The following is a 12,865-nucleotide window of genomic DNA, read 5'->3' on the forward strand; positions in this document are numbered from 1 at the left end:
ATCACCCTATCTGCTTTATCCTCCTTAGCTTTTGCACGTTTGAATTTTTTCTTTTCCCTTCTCTGCTTCATCCTCCCTCAATCTTTAAAGTCTTCCCTCCTCTCTTCTTTGTCTCACACCACTCCTCTGCTATATCCCTTCTCACACCACTCCCTTCTCGTTATTCCCCTCCTTCCACTTGGTCTCTCTCGTCACTCTCTCGTTGCCTTCTTCTCATCGCTCTCTCTCTACTACTCCCAATGGACCCTAGCAAAGAAGCTCGGATAACATACTTGGAGGAGCTGTACCATTGGTATTATGATATGAAGGATGGGGAGGTAGATGTACCATCGCTGCCTGGGGTGCATCTGTGTCCCTCCACACACATCGAGGGTGAGGATCATTCTGACTAGGACAAGAACAATCATAAAATCTTAGGAGATTCTATTGAGGAGATGCTGAGCTACATGTAAGAGGAAGGCCACATGCCCAAGGAAGCTCCTTGGAGTAAGGAGCAAAAGAAAAAAGAGGTAAAGGCTAAGAAGAATAAGAAAGATGACATAGGAGAGGGTAGCACTTCATCTAAGACCAAATGATGAAGAATGTAATTACAGTTTATAGAGTGCTTCAATTTGGAGAATGTAATTACAGCTTCTAGTATATGAGAGGGAGCCCTCTCTTGGATATTTGTTGTAACCCCTCTTGGATATTTGTTATGCTCTATGATGACATAATGTTGTATCCCTCTCTTGTTATTTGTTATGCTGTATGAAAATAAGAGAAAGAGAGGGGGGAGAAAGATGATGTAAAAACAAGAGAAAGGGGAAAGAGAGGAGTGAAGGAAAAGAGAGGATAGAAGAGGAAAAGAGAGGGGAAAAGAGAGGAGAAGAGAGGGGAGAAGAGAGGAGAAGAGAGAAATAAGAGAGGGGAGAACATAGGAAAAGAGAGAAGAAAAGAGAGGGGAAAAGAGAGGATGGAAGAGGAAAGAGAAAGCATGTGAAAATAAGAGAAAGGGGAAAGAGAGGAGTGAAGGAAAAGAGAGGACAGAAGAGGAAAAAAAAGGGGAGAAAAAAGAGAAGAGGGAAAAATAAGAGAGGGGAAAAGAGGGGAAAGAGAGGTAAGAAAAGAGAGGAGAAAATGGGGGAGAAGAGAGGAGAAAAGAGAGGAGAAGAGAGGGGAGAAGAGAGGAAATAAGAGAGGGGAGAAAAGAGAGGAGAAAAGACGAAAGAAGAGAGAAAATAAGAGAAGAGAGGAGAAGAAAGAAAATAAGATAAAAGAGGATAAGAGAGGAGAAAAGAGGAAAAGAGAGAAGAGAGGAGAAGAGAGGAAAAGAGAGAAGAAAGAAGAAGAGAGGAAATAAGAGAAGAGAGGAGAAGAGAGGGGAGAAGAGAGGAAATAAGAGAAGAGAGGGAAGAAGAGAGGAAAAGAGAAGAAAAGAGAGGATGGAAGAGGAAAAGAGGGGGGAAGAGAGGGAGGGAAAAGAGAGGAAATAAGAGAGAAAGAGAGGAAGAGAAAAGGGATGTGAAAATATGAGAAAGGAGAAAGAGAGGAGTGAAGGAAAAGAGATGAGGGAAGAGGAAAAGAGAGGGGAGAAAGAGCGGAGAAAAGAGAAGAGGGAAAAATAAGAGGGGGGCAAAAAGAGAGAAAAAGGAGGAAAAGAGAGGGGAGAAAAAAGAGGAAAAGAGAGGGGAAAGAGAGGGAGGAGAGAAAAAAGAGGGGAAAACAGAGGGGAAAGAGAGGGGAAAAGAGAGGATGGAAGAGGAAAAGAGAGGGGAAAAGAGGGAGGCAAAAGAGAGAAAAAAAGAGAGGAAATGAGAGAAGAGAGGGAAAGAGAAGGGGAAAAAGAGAGGAGAAAAGAGGGGAGAAGAGAGGAAATAAGAGAAGAAAGGAGAAGAGAGGGGAGAAGAGAGGAAATAAGAGAGGGGAGAAGAGAGGAAAAGAGAGAAGAGAGGAGAAGGGAGGAAAAAAGAGAAGAGAGGAGAAGAGAGGGGAGAAGAGAGGAGAGAAGAGGGGGGGAAAGAGAGGAAAAGAGAGGGGAAAAGAGAGGATGGAAGAGGAAAAGAGATCGGAAAAGAGGGAGGGAAAAGAGAGAAAAGAGAGGAAATAAGAGAGAAAGAGAGGGGGGAGAAAGAGGATGTGAAAATAAGAGAAAGGAGAAAGAGAGGAGTGAAGGAAAAGAGAGGATGGAAGAGCAAAAGAGAGGGCAAAAAGAGGGAAAAGAGAGGGGAAAAGATAGGAGAAAGAGAGGAAATAAGCGAAGAGAGGACATAAGAGAAGAGAGGGAAAGAGAGGGGAGAAGAGAGGAAGAGAGAAAAAGAGATGGGAAAAAGAGGGAGGGAAAATAGAGGAGCAAAGAAGAGAGAAAGAGGAAATAAGCGAAGAGAGGAAATAAGAGAAGAGAGGGAAAGAGAGGGGAGAAAAGAGGGGACAAGAGAGGAAATAAGATAAGAGAGGAGAGGATAGGGGAGAAGAGAGGAAATAAGAGAAGAGGGGAGAAAGAGAAAAAGAGAGGGAAAAAGAGAGGAGAAAAGGAGAGAGAGAGGGGAGCAAGAGAAAATAAGAGAGAGAGAGAGAAAAAGAGATGGGAAAAAGAGGGAGGGAAAAGAGAGGAGCAAAGGAGAGAAAGAGAGGAAATAAGCAAAGAGAGGGAAAGAGAGGGGAGAAAAGAGAGGAGAAAAGAGGGGACAAGAGAGGAAATAAGAGAGAGAGGAGAAGAGAGAAAATAAGAGAAGAGAGGAGAGGAGAGAGGAGAAGAGAGGAAATAAGAGAAGAGGGGGGAAAAGAGAGGGGAAAAGAGAAGGGAAAAAGAGAGAAAAGAGGGGAGAAATAGGAAAAGAGAGGAGAAAAGGAGAGAAAGAGAGGGGAGCAAGAGAAAAGAGGAGAGAAAGAGAGAAAAAGAGATGGGAAAAAGAGGAAAAAGAGAGGAGAGTTTCTACACCCATCAGTGTAGCTAGCACTTAAGGTGCTAGCTGTAGGCCAATGCATTCATGAAAAAAAAAGGGGCTTGGCATTTTGCGAGTTTTGTGAGTTTTTATTGAATTTTTTCTATAGCTCATGGCATGCCATTAACGATCGTATGGTGCAGAACTCTTACAACCACTTTGATCTCTAGCTCTATAAGGATTGATTTAACTCAACCATAATGATTTTTTTAATTGGGAAAATTTAAGCAGAACTATGCATTTAGCATTGGGAGAAATTTAAAATATTACTTTATGCACAACTTGTATTCTTACATGCAAAGGACCGAATACAAACAAACACATCTCCCACAAAACTAGAAATTACAGATGTTCAAAATTTTGATCTATGGATGACTATCGTGACTCTGCTCCATTGGTACAAATTTCTTAGAACAAAATAAAACATGAACTATGTTGCCAGAGGGGTATAAATTCCTTGGAAGAAACAAAACTTTTGATACATGCACAATTTATCTCTTTGACACCAGAAATGAGATCAAAAGGCCCAAAAACCTTGAAAATGGATGCAAGCAAGGGTACATTTAGATGAATCCCCAAAATGCCATCTGGGAAAAAAGTTTTTCGTACCCTATATTTATAGCTCGCTGGCGAGCTATTGTTTCAACTATTCATGCTTGGCTCAACCACGAATGCAATGATGCTTGGCTACTTCTTGCTTGCCTTTATAGCTTAACGATGATCTATTGATCCAAGGTATTTATGATGAGATCTTGTCCTCTAATACAACTAGCTCCAAGGTTTCCATTGAGTGTTTCCTATGTTTATGAAATATATTGCCTGGTTTTATTATTATTTATTCTTGCATGATGATATGCAAGAATTATAACTAGCCACTAGCTATAAACTTCACACATAAAAATACTTGAAAAACTCGCAAACTTGCAAAAAAATTTACTCGCAAAATGTCAAAACTTTAAAAAAAAAGGAAAAGAGAGGAAGCACATTCTTACCTAGAAATGATGTGTCTTGGCATCAGATGATCTCGCTCAAAAAAGGAGGTGTTTCGTATATATTGCCCTATGAAAGAGAGGAAACATACTATTTAAAGAAAACTAATTAGTGAAAGGAGGAGTTTGGAGAAGCAACATTCCAAAGGGTACGGATTGAGGAGACAAAGAAAAGCCTACAAACAAGGAGAAAGCATGAAAACAATAGGTAGAGCTTTCATACTCTTCTCTTTCATGATTGTTTTTCATGTATTGTTTCTTCCTTTAGAGAAAGAAAAGGAAAGGAAAGGAGGAGAGAAACTTTAGAGAAATGAAGGGAAAGTGAAAGTAGAGGAAGGGAAATAAGAGGAGAGATAGAAAGAAAGACAAAGAGACAAAACAAACTTGAAATAGAAGGGGAAGAAAGAAATTCTTACCTTGAGATGGAGAGGGAGCTGCAGCAAGTCTTGTAGGTGCAGAGGGACACTGTAGGAGGAGGTGAGAGGGGGAGGAATGAGTAGGAGCGAGGACACAAGGGTTGCGGAGTTGAAAGCAAAAGCAAGGGAGGAGAACACATGAAAAATCGAATGGCATCGTGAGACGAACATAGTGGGTTTTTGGTTCCTAGAATCTATTGGTCAAGCATCAGTATGAAAGTGGGTATATAAAAGTAGATCGTTGGTATGGACATCGGTATGATCGTCAGTATATACCGATGCCCATACCAATGAAACAAGGGTTTTATGGGGGTTTAGGGTTTTTGGGGGGGCTTAGGAGATTTTGGGGGATGAGTGGGTGTTTGAAGGGATTTAGGCCTCAAAATGATCTTGACGATGATCCTTTAGAGGAGGACAAGAGTATGGCGGACATGATGAATTATTTTTTTGGAGACACCAGTGAAGATGGGGGTGAGATGTCTAAGCATGAGATCGTGATGCAAGATTTGGCATCAACACTATTGTATGATGGTGCGAGGATGTTAAAACTATGAGCTTGCTTCTCAATCTTAAATTTGCAAGCAAAGTATGGATGGTCAAACACCAGTGTCTCAATCTTGATGAGGTTTGGAGCCTTTATCTTAGTATCTCGTTCCTAATTGTTTTAATTAATTAGTATCTCATTCACAAGGTTTCTTAGATATGCAAATTGTAATAGGTTGCTCTAGAAAATGTTGCATGTCCCAAATACCATGCCCAATTCCAGAGACAAAGCAAAGAATATGTTGATGATGGTTGGGATGGATTATGACACCATCCATGCTTGCCCTAATGATTGTATTTTTTTTGTCACAAGTATGGTGATTTGGTTAATTACCCAAAGTGTGGAGCACATCGCTATAGATAGGACTTGCTGGTGGAGACAATCCCAATGAAGATCCTGAGACATTTTCCCATCATCCCCAGAATACAGCACATGTTCATATGCAAGTCCATTGTGCAACTAATGGTGTGGCATGCTACATATTGGTCTACCGATGACACTTTGAGGATCCGAATAGATTGTGCTACTTGGAAGCACATAGACAACATGTGGCTGGATTTTGCAAGAGAGCCACACAATTTACATCGCGAACTTTCAATGGATGGCGTGAACCATTTAGGGTTATGCTCCACATCTTAGTCGACATGGCCCATAGTCTTGGTGAACTATAAGGTATGGTAGTTGGTATATATGTCGGTATAGGGGTTGGTATATACTAACCCCTATATCGATTATCATACCGATGACTATTTTTACGTCTACACAGACACCTTCCCTGTCCACCAACTATACCAAAGATCTTCGTGCCTGCACCCACGAAGAGGCCCATGTCTTGGAGTGACCTTGATGTTCAAAATCAATTCCCTTGAGGAAGGCTAGCTTGAAGCCAAGTATATATGAAAATGAGTAATTCCAGACATACTAATCTACATGGCAAAATATAAAAACAAAAATCTTGTCTTTTACATAGAGATAATATGAGAGAATCTACAAAAACCTTACTATAAATACTTCAATTAAATACTTCAATTATAGAACCCATCTTGTAAAGGGGATCTTAGATCATTTTACTAAGGTATTGACCTTGCCATCAAGCATTCCTCTATTGGCAATTTCTACTTTCAGGTGATTAGTGAAAATCCTTGAGCATAAGATTCAATATAAAATATTAAAAGAGCTATTTGTACCATTCAAATTAGATTACTGGCAATTGGTTTAATGTATTATTCATCCCATTTGAATTGAGTTTAACTCAATAGCTAGAAAGAATCCAACGTTAAACCACTCAAAGAGCCCAGTAGCTATAAAGAATTCAACATTTGAGACATGGTTTTGTTCCATGGTTGGAGGATAACTTGAACTAAGCCCTACTAACAAAAGGTAAAGGTGGTGAGTCATGTGGAGCTCAGCTATGGTGATAAAACTTAACATAGAAATTCTCATCAAACTTTGAGCAAAAGGTAACATAAAAGATGGAGCCATTGAACGAGCCTTAGTTGCACAACTGCTAAAGGGAAGAAACAAAGCACCATGATAGTGGACAAGGTGCTTTTCTCCATCTATTGCAATAAAGGAAGATCTTGTTCCAAAAATGCATATTGATGTATTTGAACATTAAAAGGCTATTTGTAGTCGAGGTTTCAACTCAAACATTTATTGCATGGAGGAAGACACTTGTTTAATGGTGCATAATGTCTTGTAAAGGAGCCTCATGGATGAATATTATGCTTTTTAAGAGTAATTAAACAACTACTAGAGGGTTTTGCACTTGCTACTTGAGGTTTCCATCATTGTAATTATGCAGATAAGTGTGGGCTTACCATTATCAAGCATGACAATGGTCATATATTCTTATAGAAGTCCATAAAGGATCTTCCCTTCAGCTCAAGTGAGAGTAGCCAAGGATTTCAATAAAGGTAGGAATGAAACATATGTATATGAAAACTAGGCCGTAATGTAAATCTTGTTTGTTTGCTAAAAATCTATAAAACAATTAAGAGGGGGGGCTGATCACCATTGTCTCAAAATGGGGAGCCAAATTATAGGAGGCAAAGCAGTGATGCAGATGGGCACTACTTGAGTCCCTTCACCCTAGACTGTGTAAGGATATATAAGCTTCGTCTTGTAAATAAGCTTTGTCTTGTAAATAGCGTCTTCCTCCTAATGAAAGAAGCATAGAATATATATGAAGGCATGTTAAGGGAGTACCAAAAAACACTATTGACAAACCTAGGTTTTGGGTCTCTAGACGGGCTCATTTCTCTACCCATCGGTTGTGGTCTTCAAAGGGTGCTTGACTCCATTAGAGACTTGGCTCAATGCATTTTGGGAGTGTCTTATTTTTTACTCCTCTTCTGACATAGCTTGGGACTCGATCTTTGTTCCACTAGTAAAGAATCTCTACATAGTCACCTTCTCTAGGGGTAAGTATAGTCAAATGGGGATATGCCTCCGAATTCTCTTGTTCTTTTGTCAAACCTCCCACCAAGATTCTAACAAATCTTATGCCAAGTTAGGTCCTTCAATTCCCTTAATGATCCCATCACCCACCTTCAAATACTACTTTTATTTCTCTCCCATTTACAACCTTCATACGTACTAGGTACCCTGCAAGTGGTTGAACCAAGAACATGCCCACTCATAAAACCATGATTTACAGAGGTAAGAAGTTGTCATATCTCCTCGAGATAGTCGATATCCTCATATAAATATGGAGGTAAAACGCTAGAAGGGTTAGGGGAGAGTGGCTAAAAAAATTATATAAAATAAATTAAGAATCTCCCATTTATATATAAATCTTCTCAAACTATGAGGTATCTTCTCCTTTCAATATGGTCATTCAATAATTTATTTTTTCTTGCAATTAGTTCAAATTCTTTAGTAATAAACAATAACATTAGCTCATACTTTTTAAAGAATGCAAAGATGAGATTTCTACCTGGAAGAGAAACCTCAATAACTAGCTCCTCATCCCTAGTCTCATGAGGTATAGTATCCAAGTCCTCTACTTTTGCAAAGTAGAGATTCCATAGATTATTTCTACCAACTAGACTACAAAATAACTGATGACATACCTTTCTCTTTAGTTGTTTTTTGTGTGCCTAGAGGACATTCTCTTTGGAGTATCTTCTTTACCAGTCTTTTTATCTCTCTCACATATAAATACATGCCCACCAACTGGAAACTCAATCCACCATGGGTAGTTACTAAGCTCCCACGGGGACAATCCATGCATCAAACTACGGTACGTACAAGTATTGGGGCTCCCTATCTCAAGCCAACCTTTGCATTGAGTAGGCATCTCAATCAACTTATTCTCCTTCACAAGGTGCTTCAAGTACCTTCAATGTGGTACAAGTTTATCACTTACCAAATGGATAATATATAGTTCTCTCTCAAAGAAAAGACTTATAGATCTTGCATAAGTACTTGAACACATCTCTCTATGTTGCTTGATCGATATCTGTAGCCTTCCTTGGTGCATGTCCATCTCCTCTCTTTGGACCTTTGATAGGGGATTTGCTTCTTGCCCTCTAGTTTGATGTACTCCATGTACTTCTGGAGTGTAATCTATAGGCAATACAAGTGGATTGGTCATGGCAATGAGGGTACACAAATCCTCAAGTGCCATTTTAGAGTGTGTCTCTATCTTCTCAAGGAAGATCTCCCTTGCAAGCCACCCAAAAATGATGCACAAACCAAGAGTCCCCATCTTTATCCTCTAAAATTGTTGTCTCCCAAGGGCATGAAATACATATCCCCCATCCTCTTGTTTGCTTCAAGAAGAGACAATATCATTAGTGTTGAGAGTTCACGCTCAACATCATGTGATCATGTGTGCATAGCACCATCACGTGATCATATGTGCATAGCACTAACCTTATAGAGTGCTATAAAGGAAAGGGTTAGATCCCCTAACCCTAACCCTAAAAGGGTTTGTATATATTCTATTTTTTCAACTAATTCTAGTGTTGTACAGTTAGTCATTTGTGGTGTGCTCTCTAGCTGTGCCCTCTCTCCTCATCTCCACTCTTCTCCTCTCCCCTCTTCATATTTTGTCATGGTATCAGAGCTCCCTTGTCTTCCGCTGAGACATTGTGATTCTTGAGAATGATTGAGAGATTGAGAGATTGAGAGAGATTGAGTGTTTCATTCTCTTCCGTTGAGAGAATTTCCATCCATTGAAAGAAATTTCCGTCATTGCTCTTGAGAGAATTCTGATTGAGAGCTTATGTTTTTCATTATTGAGAGAAGAGTGAGAGAGCTTACAAAGCTCGGATATAGGGAGAGTTCATTTGAGAGAAAAGAGAGTTTCCAGAGACTATTGAGAGTCTTGTGAGAGCTCTTCGTGAGAGAGATATGCTCATGACAGAGAGTCTGAGTTAGCCAAAGCCTCGACAACAGCAGCTCCAGAGTCAAGGAACGACTCAGTTTCCCAACATAGTAGCAGCAAGCGGCTGCTCTCCTCTGCATCAAGCAACTGCATAAGCCAACGTAGTATATACTGCTCCTCTTTATCGACCAACGAGCCAAGCTGCACCGTCTACAGCCTCTCCTCCAAGCACTTAGATGCCTTAGCGCTCCTCTTCGTCTCCAACAGCCACGGGCTGCAACGGCTCCAGCATATACCACCAAGCCTTGTCTAACGGGCTCTCTCCATCTGCTGACTCCAACGACTTCCGCTATTCTCCAAGATGACCAGCAACGAGCCACCATCACAACAAGCTCCTATCAACTCCCGTGACCCGTCGGACTCCATCAACGCTCCTCCAAACAGAATTGCCACTTCTCCAATTGAGCCATAGCCGCTACACACAGCCACGCAAAGCGCATCAACCACTGCTGTTGCAACGAATGCTTGACCGACTAGCGCCCACGATCCAAAGTCTGCTACAAGCACCTAGCAACGGCTACAAGCAGGACGGTTTGGTCGAGTGGTCTAAGGCGCTGCATTTAAGCTTCTATCCTCAACATCGACCGCCATCAACGTAGATAAGATTAGCGCCCACAGCTCCAAGGCCAACGGGCCTAAGCAGTTGTTTGCAGCCTCTCCAACGAAATCGACGGCCTAGCTCCAACGACCGAGGCTCCTCCAACCAAAGACCAGCAGCGCTCCCACGACATAGCCCGACTACCTCTCCTATGCTTTAACTACTCTGCGCCAATCAACATCCCAAGCCTCACGGGCTCCTTACCTCAATACGACCTCATAGCGAGCTTCTGCAAGTCGATGGGAGCGAACACGACTCCATCAAAGAAAATCCAGAGGTCAACATAATCTTTTTGGATTTCGTCAGAATCTTTTTTGATTCCGGTGGCTCACCTTGCAACACGTGGCAGATAGGGTTGGTCAGCAACCCTAGGTTTGGTTAGCCACCAGTGGTCAGTCGCTTGACACATGGCAGATAGGACCTAACCAGGGTTAGGTTCAGTCAACCCCTAGTTAGGTGGTTTGATCACAATTGTGCCACGTGGTAATGTCATCTTATCTACCACATCATCAGCCACATCACCTGTGCCACATCATTAGTGCCATGTCACCTGTGCCATGTCATCAGCCACATCACCTATGCCACGTCATCAGTGCCACATCACCTATGCCACATCATCAGCCACGTCACTTGTGCCACGTCATCAATGCCACCTCAGCACTGCTACCTCAGCAGAGTCCAGTCAGCACTGACCCTCGGCAGGCACAGTCCCTTGCCAGGCACACTGTGCACACACTGCATGTGCACACTCCTGCCACCTCAGCACAGAGCTTCACTAGCACACCTCTTGCTAAGCACAGTGCCACATCATCACTGCATGTGACTCACAGTGACACATCATCATTGAGCACCATTTGCACTCCTTTTGCCCCTCCACCTAGATCAAGTCATATCTCTTGATCCAGGAAGAATTTGAGGGTGCTCCAAAAAGGAAAGTCGCTCGGTTTTTCGTGCTCTACGCGCTCGTTACATCACGCACACATTTTGGCACAAGTTACACTCACATTTGTGCCTCGCCGACAAAACCACTTCCTTCACGCACATTTGCCTCTACATCGACGCATCTGACCCAGCACTTAAAAAGAACAAAAGAAAAGGAATTATTTGCTGCTCTTTCATCGATCGACGGTTGGTTTAGATCTAGATCAGAGTAGACTAGATCACCATAGAGGGGACGCTTTGAATTCCCCAAGTTGCCAATCTAAGCCATGCCTGAAATTCCCGACTAGTACCTACTCGGAGTCAGTCCATACGCTCACATCCGATTTCTTATCATTACATTACCTGAAACCTTACGTTCATCAGTTCAGTGAGCAGACTTCAGAGTTCAGAGGCATTGCAGATTGATTCAATGGGCAGATAGCACTTGATTTCACACACACATGCCACCATTGTAAAGCCTATTTGGCTATCTCACGGCATCGTGCACATCATTTTCAGCCTTGTAAAGCCTCTTGGCTATTCCCGGCATCATTGCCACAAGCCTTGTAATACAGATCAGATCTTATATACTGTAGTTCTATCTTCACCGACGGTACAGAGATTTCACTTGGCATCTTCAGTGTTTTTGCAGTTGATTCATACAGAGTTTTTCAGGACACTTTTGAGTACATTGTTTGCACATGTCGACCCAGCAACCTCAATTTGGAGGTATCTGCTAAGTTAGACAACTCCAATTACGGTACATGGAAATACCGAATGGAGACCATTCTTGTGCTTCAGGACAAATGGGAGTATGTCGATGGATCTATACCTAGACCATTGGCCGATCCAGCCACCAGTACTCTACTCCATCTGTTGTCACAGCACCAGCAACGAGATCTACATCGGGATCTACATCTACACAAACAATTTCCACACCAGTAGCAGATCCTGCCATTGCCCGGAGCTCAAGCAGAATGGGATAAGAAAGACAAGTATGCCTATCACCTGAGAGTCACCTGATCAAGCAGAATGTGCAAGATGTCATGCTAGGACAGCTCAACACAGTCAAGACATCAAAAGAAGCATGGGATATGTTCGCAGCTCTCTACGAGTCCAAGAACACATCCAGGATTCTCACCCTGAGAAACCAGATCAACCAGAGTTTCCGCAATAGCAATGAAACCGGTCATGCTTATGTACTCCGCATCAAAGACTACAACAATCAACTTGCAGCAGCAGGAGAGACTATGAATCCCACAGAAATGGTTCAAGTAATCCTGAATGGACCAGGAGAAGGATACGAGAATCTAGTCCAGAGTATTGCCATCCAACGGCAAATTCCAACACTGGAAGAACTTTAGTCAGTTCTACTTGGTGAAGAACTCAGGACTCAGGCCATTCAAGCACGTAAAGGTCATTCTAATGATCAGGCATTCACAGCTTCAGACAGAAGCAGAGGCAAAGGCAGAAACAGAGGTAGATCATATCAGAAAAGTGGTCATCATCAACAAAGTCAAAATTAGCATCAGCATCAGCATCATCCTCAGCAACACCAAAATCAGCAAAGAGGAAATCATTCCAACCGAGGAAGATTCCAAGGACGAGGGAATGCATCCACCAATGTGTCAAACGTTCAATGCAACTATTGTCACAAGTTTGGACACTATGAAAGAGATTGCCGCAAGAAGCAGTATGACCAAGGCGGTCAATCCTGCCGTAATCGAGGGAATTCCCGAGGAAGAGGAAATCATCGTGGTGGACATTCTAGTCACAGTCATTTTGCAAATGAACATGGAAATATGTTTCTTGCAAGTGAGGAATTGCATCAGACTGATACAATGCACCTAGACACTGATTTCAATCCCAAAGAGGATTTCAGTTATCAAGTCGACCAAGTGGAACAGGATCCTTGGTACATTGACAGCGGTGCATCATCTCATATGACAAATCATCAGGAATGGTTCACAGAAATGAAGCCATTAGAAGGTCAAAAGAATGTCATCTACACAGCAGACAATACACCGAATCCAGTTCAAGGGACAGGTGTTATCCCTATGAACAATTTCACTGGTACAAAAGG

Source organism: Dipteris shenzhenensis, chromosome 13 (genome assembly GCF_047967505.1).
Source record: "Dipteris shenzhenensis isolate YYH24624 ecotype China chromosome 13, Dip_SZ_1.0, whole genome shotgun sequence".
Lineage (NCBI taxonomy): Eukaryota > Viridiplantae > Streptophyta > Polypodiopsida > Gleicheniales > Dipteridaceae > Dipteris > Dipteris shenzhenensis.